At 36.1% G+C, this 19,156-nt stretch overlaps 1 long non-coding RNA gene across 2 annotated transcripts in view; it reads left to right on the forward strand.

Annotated features, from left to right (window-relative positions):
• Nucleotides 1-18,416, forward strand: part of LOC122810863 — a 109,015-nt gene extending 90,599 nt beyond the window's left edge. The window contains exon 3 of one of the 2 annotated variants that reach the window (XR_006366129.1): nt 18,062-18,416. This is a non-coding gene — a long non-coding RNA (uncharacterized LOC122810863). Of the gene's footprint in view, nt 1-17,593; nt 17,667-18,061 lie in introns of those variants that run through there. The other variant, XR_006366128.1, reaches the window with a different exon arrangement.
• Nucleotides 18,417-19,156: the final 740 nt, after the last annotated feature.

Genomic DNA, 19,156 nt, shown 5'->3' on the forward strand with positions numbered 1-19,156 from the left:
TGTATTCTATCATGTATTTTTACAGGCCACAAGGCAAGGCATAAAAATAATTATTTCATTTTTATTTTTGCTGATTTAAAAAAAAATAGAAGTGGGCCTAATATTATGTGCCTTTTTTCCCCTCATGGATAAGTCTTCTCTACATACACATGTCATGTGTAAATGACTTGAGGGACCCAGCATTTGTGGGTCTATATTATAATACCGAAAATCCTTTTAAGCGAATATGAAAACACCAACACATATTGTGTGAAACGCGATTATGTCGACCATACTAAACCACGAAATTCAAAAAGTCGAAGTGTCATGGTTGGCCCGTCTGTGGTACAGCTCTGTAAGGTAAGTGTGCGATAGTTATGGACCTTAGGGTTAGGGTGCGGGTTAAGGTAAGTGCATAGATAGGTAGTGTATGTAAGGTTTAGTGTAGGGTTAGAATTAGGGTTTTGTTAAATGTATGTGTGTGGATTAATTGTTTTGTTTTGGTATATCACTGTAGGGTAAGTGTGCGATAGTTATGGACCTTAGGGTTAGGGTGCGGGTTAAGGTACGTGCATAGATACTAATGTATGTAAGGTTTAGTGCAGGGTTAGACGTAGTGTTTTGGTGCTTTACTTTAGGGTTAGAAGTAGGGTTTTGGTTAGTGTATGTATGTGGTTTATTTATTTTGTTAGGGTAGGCAGTATGTAGTGGGAGGTGGAGTTGGCTGACTATGGGGATTCGACTTTTTGTATTTCGTGGTTTAGTACGTTCGGCATATTCGCGTTTCGTGCAATATGTGTTGGTGTTTTCGTGTTTGGTTAAAGGGAGTTTCGCTATTATAATATAGACCCGCATTTGTCAGCTTTGGATACAATGAACAATAGCCCAATTTGCTTCACCATGGATGGGCTGCACATTCTGCAGATTGGACAAAATACTTACTGCACCTGTAGTACCTTTTTGAGCAAAGTCTACCTTTTGGACATTTCAGCATAAGAAAAAGGCTTTCAGTAAATGGTAATTTGACCCATATCATAATTTTTCTGCTCAATACAAGTAGTAACAATAAACTGTTAAGATATTGAGGCTTTCCTGCAGTTTGAACACATCTATATCTGTATTGTAACATAGTGGCACTCCGTCGTTACAGGGTTTCAACACCTATCATGCATTCAGATCTGCTGAAACTGTGGAGGAGTATCAATATTTGACAGAGACTAAATTATTCCTTGTCAGATTCCCTGTAGTCCATAAACAGAACTTACTGAATTTCAAATGACTTTAAACAAGATAAATTATCAATTCATAATCTGCTGTAGGCCAAATTCCATGTTTTCAGAGGAACACAAAATATTTCTAATGTGCTTAATGAACTATCAGGGAAATAAAATACATTTTTAATGGGTGATTTCAATTACACATCAATTAAATGGCATACCTATATCTTAAAGGTTGGGTATTCTAAAGATTCTTAGCCTTAGTAAATATTAACTCCCTTGTACAAATACTTAACTAGGCCACTAGGGTTCAAAAATCTTCTTGAACTTGTTCTCACTAACATTACACCTACATTTTTGAGCTATGATGCAGAATCGTATTTGCCTAGACAAGGTAAGGTCTTGTGAGCTTCATACTGGTGACTGCCAAAAAGGCAATTACTAGAAAATAGAAATCAAATTCTAAACCAACCAGACTAGAAGTAGTGATAGAGATAAAAGAACTTTTGCGACAGAGATAAAGAAATTTAAGTGAGATCTTTAGAAAAGGGTAGGTGTAAATTACATAGAAAAAAATTGGAATTGTGTGAGCAATACATGCAGAATAATGTTTTGGAGGAGGAATGATGTTTAATGGAAGGAAGGAATTGAATGAGCTATGTAATGTTTGACTGATAATGACTGTATAGAAGATTATAAGTGATGCATAGTGTTGCAATTGAAAATATGTCAATATGGTTTGTTTGTATTTATATAAATGTATGAATGCCAGTGTCATAACTGATAATTCAATAAAGCTGTTTCTTAACAAACAAAACAAACAAAAAAAAAAACAAAACAAAAAACAAAAAAAAAAAATGAAACCTACTTATATTATTGCTGTAGTATCCTTATCTCTGGACAAATCTGATTACAAATCAGTAATCTCTTCCTTTAGGGCATATAAACAGATCACAATGACCACCTCTGAATTCAAGGACTTCAGAAAGACAAACCTATTAAAACTATAAGATGAGCTGTCAGAATTTGACTGCAAGATTTCTACTCCTCATGTATCCTCCGGGGTCAATTATATAATACCATCTAACAGATAATCTAAATCAGGTGTTCCCAATCTGAACCAAATATATTGGGTAATGTAAAAATAAATCACCTTGGTGGAAAGCTGGCAATAATATCTATAGTAAAAATTGCTAATAAAGTTTATAATAAAATCCTTACTTACTCAAATTAAAGGCTATCAAAATTATCAGCAAGAATGAGAAAATTACTACAAGGAATATCACACACTTGAAATTAACATCTAGTGCCAATAATAACCATAAATTCTTCTTTAACTACATTAGGCAACTAAGAAATGACAATCAGCAATGTTCTGAATTAATTCCTTGTGGCATTACACACTCCAACCCCAAAGAAATTGATAATATATTTTACACCGGAACTATTCACTAGAATTCGACAAACTGAAGAATCCTCTCTTTCCCTAAGATTATTATGAAATATGTTGTAACTGCATGTTCATAGGTTCATAGTTTTATACTAGGCTAATGACCACTGGGGCCTTGATAAGCCTAGCCAAGCATCCCAACTGTATCCTGCAAGTTTATGTGCCTTAGAGGTTATTTTAATGACAGGTTCATAGTGATATACTACACTATTGACCACTGGGGCCTTTCTTAACTTATTACAGCAGAATGACACCTCCAGGTGTTTTTACAGTTACATCCTACTGACACTTCTAGCCATCAAATATTGCTAGTTTTTATTTCCATTAATAACTCCAAAACCATGCTACATACAACATTTTTAAACATTTCATCTTACAGCTTACACAATGGCAAACACAATTGTATTAATATTTGATCTCTGTCTAGTGCAGGTGAAGAAATATTAATTGATCATATAATATTTATTTATATTGTAACAAATTTCATATTTTTCTGAATATCTTGACAATCAAGTAGCACAGACAGAACTGCTTAGCCTCATGTGAAAGCTTGTAGCTAGATGAACAAAAGCTGCTGACAGTGTGCGAGTGGTTGCTAAGATAGTGTAACTTTGTTTACAAAATATTACAGACTGAATAGACTTATAAAATCCAGTTAAAGAGCTATAATCTAAAGAGTACTACCACTACAAAAATAGTTTGTGGTGAAGAGTTTGATATTTTCATTTTTAGCAACCTCTGTGGTTCCAGAAGTATGAACATTTGTTTGAAATGTAAGGGCAACATTTCAAAAAGTTTAGGTTCTGCCCATTGGGAGTTATTCCATTTGAGGGAATGAGTTAAGCATCCTAAATTTCTGGCAAGTTCTGGTATCTTTGGTAAGTGTAAGCAAGGTCCTAGGAGAGGAACCTTTTACAGGTTACCTGTATTCATTAGAGACATAGGTGCCAAACCAAGGATGAATTTCCTGTTTCCCATCCAATTGTCCAAGTTACACTTGAACTGCTTTAGGGGAAAGACTCTGCTTCACATGGATGGGGAGCCTGTTCCAGAGAAGCGGTAGTCTCTTGGACACATACCTGTCTCTCCAGTAGGTGCTATTCATGTCACAGGCAGGGTTGAAGTCTTTAGAACAGATAATTATGGTGTTGTTTGTTTTGCAGATATACAGGAGGTTCATCAGAGTGAGTTTTGACAATGCATTGTATGCCAGGCATAGATCGCCCCTCAATAGCATGTTGGAGGCAGAATACAGGGATGGGGTTTTGAGGCAGTCTGCATAGGACATGTTATTTACATCCTGCATTCTTATAGGGAGGGACCCTCTGTGGATATTCAAATTGCTGTATGTGCCTGGTTAAGTACATACCAAAGGGGACAGTGTACTCAATAATATGACTGACAAATGCTGAATAAAGTAGAACAATGACCTCCTTTGACCTAGGTGCCATACCTTCATTTATAAGCTGCATAACATAGAATAATTTGCTCACTGCCATAGACACGTGATGGCCAAATGCTAGATTACTGTCTGTGTGTGTCCCCATGTCCCTGACTACTAGTTCAACTCTTAGGGATGTGTTGTCAATATGATAGTTAGTAGAGGTGGCTAACGCCCAAAGAATATTATTATGCATTACGTAGTATTTTGTTTTAGTCCATGGCTCTGACACCAGTTATTTGTCTATGTCAACCCATTAGTGTCAGTAGGACATTCTATGACTGCCCCTAATTTGCAATCATCTTCAGATTTGGTCATCCAGAGATCATTGATACTGACTGTGACTTCAGAGAAGTAGATGCTAAAAGAAGTGGTAGAAGGGCTGATCCATGAGGGAGTCCACTGGTGACTGACCTCTTTGTAGAGGTGGACTCCCAAATGCTAACTGCCTGAGTCCAGTTTGTGAAAGAGCTGGCTATTCACCAGGTAACATAAGGATTTATGCCTAACCTCTTGAGATTGTCAACCATGCCTAGGTGAGGTATTGTGTCAAATGCCTTGGCCAGTAGAAGGCAGACAGTATGAACCATTTTGCCACATCCATTGCTTTGGTGACCTTCTCAAAGAGTCCTCCAGGTTGAGTAGGCATGACCTGCCCCTGATGAACCCAAACTGGGTTGGGTCCAGTGTCTGGAGGATTCTTATGTCATTATCTACCATTCCAATGATAATTCTTTCAATGGTTTTGCATATGAGACTAGAGAAACTTGTAGGTCTGTAGTTACCAGATTCTGTGGATGGTCTGGCTAAGTACAGAGGGATGACGGTTACTGTTTTCCATTTGTGACGCATGAAGCCTGTTTGGAGGCTATGGTTAAATAGTGATTCCAGAGGTTCTAACACATCATATTTCATACTATTTAGAAGGCAGTCTGGGGTATTGCCAGTGCTCATTGATGCAGTGATTTTGTCATTAAAGAGATAGTGATGAGGACCTGTTTCTTAGTGATAGTAAAGTTACATTTGATGGAATTTTCTGAGGCTGGGGATGAAAAGGGGAAAGGAGAGAGCTGAATTTGTTGGCCAGCAGGTTTGCTGTATCTTCTGTCTCAGTATAGGTGGCTCCATTTACAATGAGCTATGCACACTTTTGTGTATTGCCTTTGAGGTTTCAGACATAGCTAAAGAATGCATTGTGGTTGTTCTTGACCTGGGGGGGGGTGCATTTACCTCATATTTGGCTTTGGTAGACTTTATTTGTCCTTTGAGTTGTTTGTTTACTTTGATGAAAGTGCTTTTATCCTGCGGGGTGCTGCACCTCCTGACTGTTGCCACTGTTTTCTTCCTTCACTTATACAGCCTATTGATGTGTGATTCCACCAGGGTGGCTTGCTTTTTGAGTTACTTCTGTACTTCTTCCTGGTAGGTACAGTTGCCTCTATACAGCTATCAGCATGCTTGTATAGGGTGTCTCTGAACAATTCTGCACAGATAGCAATGTTGTCAAGGTTTAAGGGGACATAAAATTTTGCTAAGTTATCACTTAATCGTAGGAAGTTAATATTAAAGAATTTCCTAAACATTTCAGGGTTACCTGAGATTCCAGGCTTTATTTATACTTCACAGGGGACCATTTTGCCTGTCCTTACCAGATAGGACATTATACTAGTGGGTGTGCTGTGCTCTTCCATATTAGTAAGGACCAGATACAATGTGTTTTTGACCCTGACCTGCATATTGACAATCTGTTCCAGGGATTTTGTGTTTATAAAATCAAGAAATCCCTGTGCCTGTACATTTGGTTTTGTATATGATTTCCATTTAATAACAAAGTAATTTAAGTGAATCATGACTATGGTATTGGGTTGGATGGAGAGTTTTTCCAGTAACTTAAATACATGTTATGGGTTTCCTGATTCATAGCAAAGACCAATAGCTTACAAGGAAGTGGCATGGGATTTTGCCTATGGTGATTTGAATGTAGAGAAGCTCAAATACATCTTTCTGTTTGACCAGCATTGAGGTATATTTATTTTTGATTTAAATAAATCTAGACTCTTCCATCTTAAGTCCCTGCCTGTGTCAGAGCTGGTCTAAATGTATGGAAGGTATTATAGCCTTGCACTTACGGGGTGATTTCCATGGTTTTAAACCACATCTTAGTGACTGTGCAGATGTCAGCATTCTTTAGGGTGAGGAGAACTTGTAGGGAGTGGAGCTTCTTGTTTAGAATCCTAGTGTTGAGCAGCAACATCTTTAGATTTTCTTAGATTTGATTTGCTATGTTGGAAGTATTTTCAGTTCGGCATTGATTGAAAACTAAGGGGGGACATGTTTTAGATAATATTCAAATGCCTAGAGGGGAAAGATGCAGTCCATCCCTGGAAAAGCAATGTGGTCTGAACCATCTCCTTCCTTGCAGACAAATATTGCACCCCCTTAGACTGACACCAGAAATTATGCCAATTATTAAGGTCAGTCATCTTCTGTTTGTGGTTTGTCATCATCCTTGGAGAAGGTAAAATGCTGTTCAATGCTGGGTATATGTAAGCTAGGACAAGTTTTATAGACTGCTTCTGTCCATTAGTGACATAGGTGCTAGACCCAGGGTTTATTTCTGATTTCCCCATCTACAGGTCCTGGTGTGTCTTGAAAAGGGCTAGGGAAGAGTTCTGCTTCACATTGAAAGGAAGCCTGCTGCAGAGCAGAAGAACACTCCCTGATACACATGCCTGACCTTTCAACATGTCCTATATATGTCACAAAGCTTAGATCCCTAGATCAAGTCATTCTAATGTTATTCATTTTGTCAGTATGCAAAAGGTCTGTCTGAGTGAGATCCAAGGATGCCTTGTATACCAGGCACATATTTATTTTTTTATTTATTTTTTATTTATTTAACATTTGTTAACTTGGAAAGTCTGACTTAGAACAAAGCCAATTTTCAGCGGAAGCCCAGGGAGAAATGCTCCAAATGTCCTCTCAACAGTCTTGAGGAAACAGAGTATAGAGATAAGGCTTTGAGGTGATCTGCATAGGACATGCTATTTACATTCCTGTATTCTTTTTATTAAGAGCCTCTGTGGCTGTTCTAGTTGTTGCATGTATCTGGTGCGGTACATACCGAAGTGGGTGTTGTACTAAATGATGGGTCTGCTGAAGGGTGAATACAATGGAATGATAACTTCCTTGGACCTAGATGCTATGCTGTTGCTTATACATTGAGCAAAACAGAATAATTTCCTTATTACCTTAGACGTATGTTGGTCAAAAGGCAGGTTACTATTTACATACATACCCAAATCCCTGATTACTGGTTCTGCTCTCAGGGGAGTATCATTGATGATGTAATGTCCTAGAATAGATGACTTCACAAAGGGTACTGTTATGTATTTCTTGGCACTGAGATTTAAGCTATGGCTTTGGCACTAGTCATTTTCATGGTGTAGTCTAACCTGTAGGATGTTAGTATCTTAGGGGGATTTGATAACTTCTCCAAGTTTGCAGTTGTCTGCAAACTTGGTTAAATAGAGACACTTGACACTGGCCCTGACTTCCAAGAAATAAATGCCAAAAAGGAGCAGAGCCAGCACAGAACACTGAGGGACTCCACTAGTGACTGGCTTGTTTGTGAAAGTGGTCTCCCCTATTGTAACTTGCTAGGTCCTATCTGAGGGCCAGCTGGCTATCCAGTGCAAACATAAGGGTTTATGCCTATATCCATTTTGTATACAATGGCCGAGTGGAGTATTGTATCAAATGCCTTAGCCAGATCAAGGCAGGCAGTATGTACCATTTTGCCCTTATCCATGGTCTTGGTTACCTTCTCAAAGAAGTCCAACTGGCTGAGTAGGTATGATCTGCCTTGATGAAACATAACTGAGTAGGCATGATCTGCCCTTGACAAATGAGAAATGGGTTGGATCCAGTATTTGATGACTTTCTATGCCCTTATTCATCATTTTCATAATAATTTTTCCATGGCTTTGCATATGAGACAAGTCAGACTTATGAGTCTGTAGATTCAGTTGCATGCCACAGAATATTTTTGGGGGCTATGGCTGCACAGTACATCCAACAATTCCAATAGCTCATTTTCAGTCTATTTATGAGTCATCCTGGGATATTATTGGGCCCCACTGATGCAGTGTTTTTGGCCTTTGAGAGTGCATCTGGGACCTGTTCCCTAGTGACAGTTGGAGGGGTTTTGTCTGATGGTATTTCCTGGAGGCTGCCACTGAAGACAGGAGGGTAAAATTGGAGCTGAATTTGTCAGCCAGCAGTGTTTTGTTCATATTGTGGTATTATCTTTAGTGAATGTAGACTGTAGCTCAATGCTAGGCACATACCAGCCTGGAACATGTATGTGGTATCATCCCTAGTGAATGTACAATGTAGCTTGATGCTAGGCACATACCACCCTTGAACATGTATGTGGTAGCATCCTTAGTGAATGTAGAATGTAGCTCAATGCTGGGCACATACCATCCTGGAACATGTATGTATTATCAGTCAAAGTGAATGTAGAATGTAGCTCAATGCTAGGCACATAGCAGCCTGGAACATGTATGTGGTATCATCCTTAGTGAATGTATACTGTAGCTCAATGCTAGGCACATACAAGCTTGGAACATGTATGTGGTATCATCCCTAGTGAATATAGAATGTATCTGAATGCTAGGCACATACCAGCCTGGAACATGTATGTGGTATCATCCTTAGTGAAAGCAGAATGTAGCTCAATGCTAGGTACATACCAGCCTGGAACATGTATGTGGTATCATCCCTAGTGAATGTAGAATGTAGCTCAATGCTAGGCACATACCAGCCTGGAATATGTATGTGGTATCATCATTAGTGAATGTATAATGTAGTTCAATGCTAGGTACATACAAGCTTGGAACATGTATGTGGTATCATCCCTAATGAATGTAGAATGTAGCTCAATGCTAGGCACATACCAGCCTGGAACATGTAGTCCAAGATGTCTCTCTTCATATAGTCCAGGGATGTACGTCATAGTCATTCACACCCACATGGACTACGACTGAGTTATACTGGTACTTGTGGTCTAATGACTTGAGTATGTGGGTTATTTTTTGGATCCTGTCCCTGATAGACAACTGACTGTCATTTTCTCCTTTTTCAGCCTGGTGAATGGGACAGCTGTATGTTTCCCAATGGAGTCTCCTATGATTAACATATTGGGTAGTGTGTTGGCTTGCATTATGGGCTTTGTAGTTAAGGCTCCAAAGAGTGTTGCTGTACATGATGTGTTGGGTATTGTCTTGGTGGAATGTTTTTGGGGCTGCTGAGGATTTCTTCAGAATAACAAACATTCAAACTTAATAATGGCGTGATGAGTATAAAAATAAAGCTGAACAAAAAGAAGCTTTATGGTAGTTGAGGCTGCAAGCCGACAAAGCTCTTGGCTTACAAAAATGTAAATAATCATAGGTATGTTACATATGTTATATTTTTTATTTTTTATAGTTGAAAAATTTTCCCGGATGTATTTAAACTATTATGTGGTACATTTTATTTGTGACTGTGTCTTATTGGCTCATTTAGGTCAGTTGATAATATTACATTTACTACTTTGAAGAAGTCCTTTTCATTCTAAGAACTAAAAAGTGCTAAGTAAAGTTTATTGCTGGTCTTTCTAACATTGTGGTGCTGACTTTTTGCAATAGGTGTTCCACTGAATTCCATTGCAGTTGTTTTAGTTGTTGCTGAGGAATCTTTTTGTAGGATGATTGTCTATGATAAAGTTAAAAATGCCACTTCTGTGGGTCCTGGCAATATATGTAGTTGCTTAATCAATGTAACCAAGCATGTCCTGTCTCTGAACCCCTGCTAAACTGCTCAAATTAAGCATAGCCTGAAGATATGTTCCTACAATATAGAAAATGGTTATCATTATATACCTCCATGGGGGGTGGCATTTAGATCCATGGAAAAATAAAAATGTCAACCAAAAAAAGTTGCATCACAGATAGAGAACAAAATCTGCAGCAGAAGATTAACATTTTGACATAACAGACATTTAAATTTATTATTCTTCCTCATCCATAAGAAAAGGCACCATCTGGTAGTCAAACCTACAGTTAAGGGGGTGTGCATTGCAACCACATCATCATTTAATGCTGAGGTCAGAAACTACATACTGACATAACTGAACAGGTGTTCTAAATAGAATATCAGACAAAAGGAAAGCAGGAAACATTCAAAGATATGTGATTATGTCCCACAGGGCTCTACAAATGTATTTGTTAAGTAGGCATCATTTTTCACCTTTACTTAGTTTTTCACTTTTTTCTTTGGAACATTTATTCCATTTGGGAATACCTGTACCAAGAAAAGTTATAATAAAGAATGTATGTTTTCAGAAAGCTTTTATAGCCTTTTAAGTGTGGCTGTATTTCCAAAGGAGTGGTTTTGAAAGAAAGAAATGTACTGCCACAGCCTTTGCTATTCAGAATTAATGGTTTTCAGCTAAGCACAGTTTTTGAAATGCAAAGTAATTACAGAGTTAACAATTAGTAATAGTTCCCTAGCAGCATCACCAGTGATGTTGGAGATACAGAAGGGCTGAAAATTCTACAGACCAGTCAAGAGGTCTGGAGTTAACTATATACTGGTATCACAGAGGCAGATAATTTTAAGAAGGCATCAGGAAAGACATTGCCATGAAAGAGCCATTTGGTAACAGGTCAAAACATGTAATACCTTATTAATTTAATACTATACTATATGCAGTCAATGCTGCTGAAGTATCCATTTGTAAGTATGTTTGCATGGAAGTATTTGCTGTTTAGAAGTTTGCACAGGTAGAACATGAATTTAATTATTAAAGCAATACCGTATTTATTCTTTGTTTCTGAGATATCTATTTTGTGTGTCCATATATCTGCACATTTCTTTGTGCATGTTTGAACATGTGCATATGTGTGTGCATGTGTGTGTGTGTGTGTGTGTGTGTGTGTGTGTGTGTGTGTGTGTGTGTGTGTGTGTGTGTGTGTGTGTGTGTGTGTGTGTGTCTGTCTGCCTGTGTGCATGTGTTTGCAGGTGCGCAAGTGTGTATGTGTGTGCATGCGTGAGTGTGTGTGTGTGTGTGTGTGTGTGTGTGTGTGTGATATCTTGCAAACTCTTAGAGCAAGAAATCTCTACAAATCATGAAATAATGGGGGGGGGGGGCAATAGCTCAAAAATAGTGACAGATTTTTATAAACTTAAAAAGTTGCTAGAATAACAGGATTTGTGTTAGCATGCATTTTCTGAAGATATGAAGTGTGAAACTTAAATGCAGGCCATTATTTTAGTGACTTCAATTCTCAGTGATTTTCCAGAAAAATACAAATTTTATCAGGAGCACACTGAAAATATGAGGCAAAAATCTGGACATTCTAAGAAAAGTTAGACCATTGAAAGGTATGTTGTGTGTGTATAGGAGAGAGCTATTTGCTTTTTTGAATGCTACATACATAAAAACATGTATTTAATTGTTTTACATTATTAATTTATTGCTTTTGAAGCATCAGTTTGTGTGTTGAATTATGAATGTTCCCTATGGAAAATCACCACCATTTAATCCTGAGGTGAAAAATCTGTAGGTTAGGAAAAGTTCATCGGTATTATGTATGCATGCAGTTATCTCTATGTACTTGTATTGACTCATTAGACTAATCAGAAGCTTTTTTGGGGGCATTGTGACTAGACCCAGTGTCAGCATATACTGTCTACAGACATACAACACTGTACATTATATGCCAGTGTTGTAATGATAGCAGTGCAGGTCAGAAATTTTAAAAAACAGCCTTAACACAACTGAGATAAAAGGATGGTGATAGTTATATTAGTTTATTATGAAAAAATGGTAAAACTATGTTTAAATGTTAATTCAGAAATATCAAATAAATAAGCACCACGAATGTGTATGGACAACTACAGTATAATAACGCATTAGCTATTTTACACTGGAGGCAATGATCAATGCAGTCAACAAATGTAAAATAAAATAAAATAAAAATAAAAATTTGTAAAACAGTATAGGAAATAGTCATGCATCTTGTTGCTGGGTGTGACACTTACTGGCAGAAAGACTATACATTGAAAGTCACAATAATGTGGCAAGACTGTTGCATTTGAGATTGTGTAAACATCATAATATTAAAGTAGCTGAAAAACATTGGAAACATGAGCCACAAAACATTACAGAAAATGATGAAGTTTATGGAATCACATTACCAATGTTCAAAAAATAGATGTGAGAAAACCAGATACTGTAGTCCATGAAAATAAGGCAAAAGTAGCACTGATCATTGTAACTGCTACATCCAGTGACTACAGTGTCTTATGTAAAAAGAGACACAAAGTCTTAAAATACCAAGATCTGCAGGCAGAAGCTAGGGTAATGTGGAAGAAAGATACCCAGACAGTTCCAAAAGTAATAAGAGCAATGGGTCTCATAAAAAAGAATTGACAGTCATATTTAGATATGTTACCAAATCATATTAGTCTGTATGAATTGAAGAAGGAGTCAGTTCTGGGCACATTGCACATCCTGCAAAGAGCACTTTTGGCTAACATCAAAGATTGAAACAATGCTAATTTCATGGACTTTAATTGTACTTTGGCTTAGGAATAGGATCCATTCCCATCATGGTATTAGAAACCCAAAAGTCTTGGAGAAATTAAAGAGGCAATAAATGGAGAGATGATAAAATCAGCAAAGCAAAGGAGAGTAGTAGTGCTAGAATTTAATTCATCCTCACATCTTGGTGAGCAACTTCACCACCTGGACCATGTTTTTACAAAATCATGAAGATGATACTGATATATAGTCTATATTTTATTTTCCATATATCACTGACAGAAGTAGGTTAAAAAATAAAAAAGACAGTTGGGTGCACAAGTCCCTGGATAAAAGAGTGCCCAAATCCTTGTATGCACAGTGGTGCCAGGACTGGAAAAATGACAAAGTAGAATCCTCAAGACATAGAAACTTCTCTACAGTGGGGTTAAGCCAGGCTCTGGGAGAGGATGCCCCCCCCCTTGTAGAATGAAGTAGTAGTCCACAAAAAACAAACAAAAAAAACTGATAGGCCAAAAAAGAGTCATGAAGATGATCAAGTGGACTACTGAAGATAAAAAAGAAATTATTTATTGTTGCCATTTTGCAAAAAGCAAAGAATTTCCAGACAGAAGATATGCAAAAAGATTAAGAGAGACATTAGAGGAAAGAAGAAGAATACTTGCACAAGAAAAACTGTCAAAAGCTTCAAATGCTAATTTGTGATCATTAGTACAACAGATTCATGAAAAACATTATATGGACCAAGAAACCTTGGCCCATTTAGATGAAGGAGTAACAGAGGAAGTGCAAAAACATAAAGAACAAAATCTAGAGATTTTTTGAAAGGAATAAAAAAGAAATGGGAAAGAAAGAGAGCTCTGATATGGTACAATATTTAGCAAAGGGGAAAGCCAAATTAATCAATACAAAAAAATCAGCTCCATAGGTACTCGATGATAAATACAGGCAAAGGAACCCAAATATCAAAACTTTTATAATTCAAAAAATAATATCACAAAGGGGGAATGTAGAACAGAAGATTAGTAAAGCAGAAATAAAAAAAAATAAATAAAGCTGAAGTTATGGAACACCTGTGAAGTGAAGAATTTTGTGTAGAATGTCTAACACAGGTTATGTCACAGCATGATGGAAAAATAAATCCCCCAAGTAAGGCAAAACAAGAGGAGTGGGAGTCATCTGAAGAAGAAATATGGACATGGGAAAGAAAAAGTTATTTAATTTGGTGCAATATTTATGCAAAGGATAAAGAAAAACTAATCAATAAAAAAAAAAAAACAGCACCAAATATATTTGAAGAAAAATACAGGCAAAGGCATCCAGATATGGAAAATTTGAGAATACAAAATAAGAAAAGAAAGGGGAAGTAAAAAGAAGATTAATAATGGAGAAGTTAAAGAAATGGAAACTAAAGTTATGGATTACCTGCAAAATGAATGCCTTAGTATAGATTATCTAACTCTGATAACATTAAAGCATGATAAAACAACAGTCCTCAAATTAAAGTGAAACCACTGGACCGGGAAGCATCTGATCAGTTGCCATATGAAGATACTTTGGAGCCTTTAGTAGTAAACCAGTATAAAGGATAAGTTGGAGTTGCATGGCAATGAATTCTGACACAGTCAATATTGTGGAGCGATATACCAATGTGTTCCGATATGAAAGAGTAACTGATGGTGAAGGATGAAGCTGAAGAGAATATGTCACAGGAAATTGTTCTGGAACTTTCTGTAGAATTCACGCAGGAAATGAAGAACAAAGAATGTGCCGTTAGTTTCAAAGAAAATGATCTAAGGGAAGAGTTGCTTGATTTATTAGAGACAGATAAACAAATTAAGATCATTGAAAGAAATAGATTACAGAGGTAATAAGACCCAAAATGTTAGAAGTTTGATTAAACAATGGAACACAGTAATCAAGATTGTTCATAGAAATTTATGTGATATAACAGAAGTAAATAGGATACATTACTGTGCAGCTAAATTAATAACAGATAAAGTCCTACCACAAAAACACAGGGCAGTAAGGGAAAGGAAGGGGAGAAGTCAAATGCCATCATGGAAGTATTGAATAGAAAAGACTTTAAAGCAATTAAGTCTAGAAGTGTTGCTGTTCAAAGAGTATGGAAGAAGGAACAGATCAACAAAAATATGCACAGTATCAAAACAGAACAGGATCTATTGTATGCTAGTGCAAATAATAAACTAAAGATGTCAGCACAGGCAGAAAAACTTAGAAGATGGGCAGATAAATATAAATGAAAAAAACAAAATAAGCAATTTATTGATGACCAAAACATGTTTTATAGAGAACTGGGAAATAAGGCAAAAGGAATAGAAACATCACCAAAAAAGGAAGAAATAGACGCACTTTAGAGAAATATATATGAAGTTACTGTAGAACATAATAAATATGCTGAATGGATAGAAGAAATAAAAGAAAGAATAAGAAATTCAAATGTACAGGATATGAAATGGGATAAAGTAATGGCCAGAGAAATTAAACATAATTAAGAAAAGCTTCTAAATGGAACCCCCCAGCCTCAAATGCAATACCTAACTTCTGGCTAAAAATATTAACATCTTTACATGAAGATTTAACCCTGAGTAAGAATTATTTATTTGCAAACCTCAAACAGATGCCAACCTGGTTAACAACAGGAAAAAAAAATGATACTCCTCCTTAAGATTGAACTTGCAAGCTATCCTAAAAACTACAGACCAATAACTTGCCTTCCAATGATGTATAAACTATACATTTGAATTGATGCCAACTCATTTAGAAGAAAACTCAAGCATGACAATAGAACAAAAGCTTAACAAATGAAAGTCATAGGGAACAAAGGATCATTTGCTCTCAAATAAAGTCATAATGGAGAACTGTAAAAAGGGGAAGAATCTAAGTATGACATGCATAGACTACAAAAAGGCATTTAACAGCATCCCACATTCATGGATAAAAGAGTTCTTACAAATGCATAGGATACACCCTGCACTGATAGATCACATTACAGTATCCATGGAACAGTGGCAAACCACTTTGCAGCTAACCCCTGATAAAAGACAATTATTATTCCAGGGATAAAACAAGGGGGATATTCCAGAGAGTGGTATGTATATATATATATATATATATATATATATATATATATATATATATATATATATATACACGCACACAAACACACACACACACATATGTACACATACACACACACATGCCCACACATACATACAGCTAAAAAATAACCATTATCAAACCATTAACAGAGCATACAAATCCAAAGGATGCAACTTGAAATAAACCAAAAACTAAAAGCAACCAAATACTGACAAATAAAAATTTCATTAATTCAAAAATTGATTAACTGGTTTAGCACTTTCATCTGATAATAATCATACAACACCTGCTATATAGCTAGTCTCCAAAAAGGCATGTGCTTAAGTTTTCTAATCAAATCCACTTCTTAAAGTAACTATTGGAAACCTAAAGGCGACAACCATACCGATTAAATAACTTAATATAATGATAACTATATAAATGAGTGTTGTAATACATCTGAAAACCACAATCATATGGCATACCGCTGTACATAATAGTGAACAGCTTTAACTTAATCATTTTAAGATTACCATTTTCATACACACTTGAACAACTCCAACAAACACTGATAAAACTAAGAATTCACAGAAAAAAACACTAAAATCTCAGGATAGCTGTTGAACACTTTTTATTCCACAACACAAGATGAGAGCTTTCATTTCAAAGCATTTAAAATTTCATCAGATCTGATGAAGTTTTAAATGTTAAAGCGCTCATCTTGTGTTTGGGAATAATATGTTTTCTGCCGCTGTCCTGAGCTTTTAGTGTTCATACACACTTGGACTGTTCATTAATTAGTATGTGTTTTAAAAAGTAAATATGTATGTCTCTGGGCTTCAGAAAAATGTGTGTATTTGTTGTGTATGCATGTGTGTGTGTGTGTGTGTGTGTGTGTGTGTGTGTGTGTGTGTGCGCGTGTGTGTGTGTGTGTGTGTGTGTGTATATACATGTACAAAGTATTTCCAAACAGATAAGCTGTAGATATGTCCTTAGAGAGTGTTGTAGATTTTCCCTATTGCTGTGAACATGCAGTCAAAGAAGAAGCATTAAACAAGGAAAACTTCAGGAGTTACGCTGTCTCAGGTAGTAGTTGACATTCTCATTCTTAGCCATCCTAGAATTGCATAGTGAATGGAGTGTGCCTTATAAATCTAGTACATAAGATGCATGCATCTGCCTAAGGCAATTTTTTTTACATGCCATCAGCACTATTCAAGGAGCTCTACACATGCCACCTACCATGAACGTGTAATTTTATTTAAAAATAATCCATGACTAGGTGTAGGTAATACAAAATTTCACCATGGTTGACATGGGTTGATCATGAGGGCAAAGCCCAAGTGATTAAACAAAGCTGACCATGGTAAACCCTGTGTTACACACACTCAAAAGTGGATTATTGCCATTATATAATGATATTTAAAAAATAAATTGTTTACCTTTTTAAACAATGTCATTGCATAAAGAGACTGTAATGTTCCTCAGTGGCATCTTCCTTTTAGGAGATGTCTGAAGGCTATACTACACTTGCTCAGTACTTATGTGCTGATGCATGCACAGGACATACCTATTGTAGCTATTTCTGTCACTTTTTTTAAAGTAGCATTAGAGTGCATATTCTTGGAGGTGCTTCCATTCCTGCCATCCAGACCCATCATTTTTTAAAACTATGAGATGAGTATGTCTTCAGAGTGCTTTGCTTGAGGCCTGGACTTTGATAGCTAGCACTCTTAGTATCATACTTAGTTTATTATGTAGTTTATCTATTGATTTATTTATTTTTAACATTGTGTTTCTGTTTTGTGCAGAGATAAACAATATTTGTGATCCCTGTGAGTTCAGTAGCCATGCCAAAAATTAAATATCCCTATGTCACCACTACCAACTTTTTTCTGTGAGTATTGCTGACTTACACTAAGCAGGCTGATTTGCTTGTCCAATTGGTATGCTGTCTGCATACTGATTGGATAACCCAATCAGAGTGTGCTTTGTACACATTTAAGATCTTTTATCATATAATAATTTTATAATAATTCCATATTTATATATTATATAACAATAGGTACGCAGGTAGCTCCTATTAGTACCACTTGATTACATTCATATAAATAATAACAGGACATAGTGATAGTGTAATTACATTTCATTAAAGTGAATTAAAATACTAATTTGCTTTTTATTTATGAAAATAATGAATCTGAGCTATGAAATCACTGTACCCATTCTTCTTTTACTGTAAAACTTGAGAATGATGGTTTTTGCTCTTTATTTCACAGATGAATTATGGATGGACACAGATGCAGTTCTTTAACTGACAGAAGCTGTTCTAATTTTTAACATCAGGAGAACATTGTGGAGTAACTGGTGTCAGATGTTGGATGTACCCTAAGGTTCCACAGAATCCTGGTTGAAAAGTCATTTGCCTAAGGTTTACTAATATACATTTTATATTTGCATATTCTAGAAATATGAAGGAGTATTCATCAGTATTGAAAATACAAATATAAAGCTTTACATAACAGAGGCAGCCAGCTGGAAATTATTATACCATTAAGTCCTAAGCTATTTCAATAGCTTATTGAGGTAACCAATGCAATTGAGGAAACAGAAGCTGTAACATAAAACATGCACTGTGACCTACAATGTTTTAAAGGAAGAATGTCAATTTTTCATCTTATGTTGCAATAACTGTTATAATGAATATCAAAATATCCTCTGGAATGCATTCCTTTGGTACAGAAGATACATTTCAACTGTCTTGTTATACTCTAAAGATGTCTGTACTAAATAAAAAAAAAAAAAAAAACAAAAAAAGAAGTTTTTGTGTCACTTCTTTTATTTTGTTTATACTGTTGCTTAGTGGGAACAAAATAACTTTAGCATACCATGTCTGTCTGTCAAGAACTGCTACTTCAAATTCTTGCAAATTCATATTCATTGGTTAAATAATACTATTTGTTCATTTTAGCTTCTGCCACCTCCTTCTTTTGTCTTTGATCTTTCCCAGCATTAGTGTCATCTGAATCCTGGCTTGCATTATGTGGACAAAATATTTGAGTTTTACTTTTACTATCAGGCTTTCAAGTGAGCAGGATGGCCTTATTTCTTTAAGTATTGATTGACTGGATCTTCTAACAACCCATGCAGCCCTTGAAAGTCTTCAACACAGCAGTTGAAAAGCATTGATTTCCTGGTGCAGTCTTACTCATAGAGCAGTTCTCACAGCCATGGTACCACCGGGAAAACCATAGTGATCTTTGTTGTTAATGTAATGTTTTTGCTCTTTACAATGTTCTTTTTTAAATATTTTTATAAGAACAAATACTTTGCTGTAAAACTTTCCTCCATCTATGAGGGAAGTGGATGAATCA

This window comes from Protopterus annectens, chromosome 9.part0, assembly GCF_019279795.1.
Source record: "Protopterus annectens isolate FY-2018-M chromosome 9.part0, PAN1.0, whole genome shotgun sequence".
Taxonomy (NCBI): Eukaryota; Metazoa; Chordata; order Ceratodontiformes; family Protopteridae; genus Protopterus; species Protopterus annectens.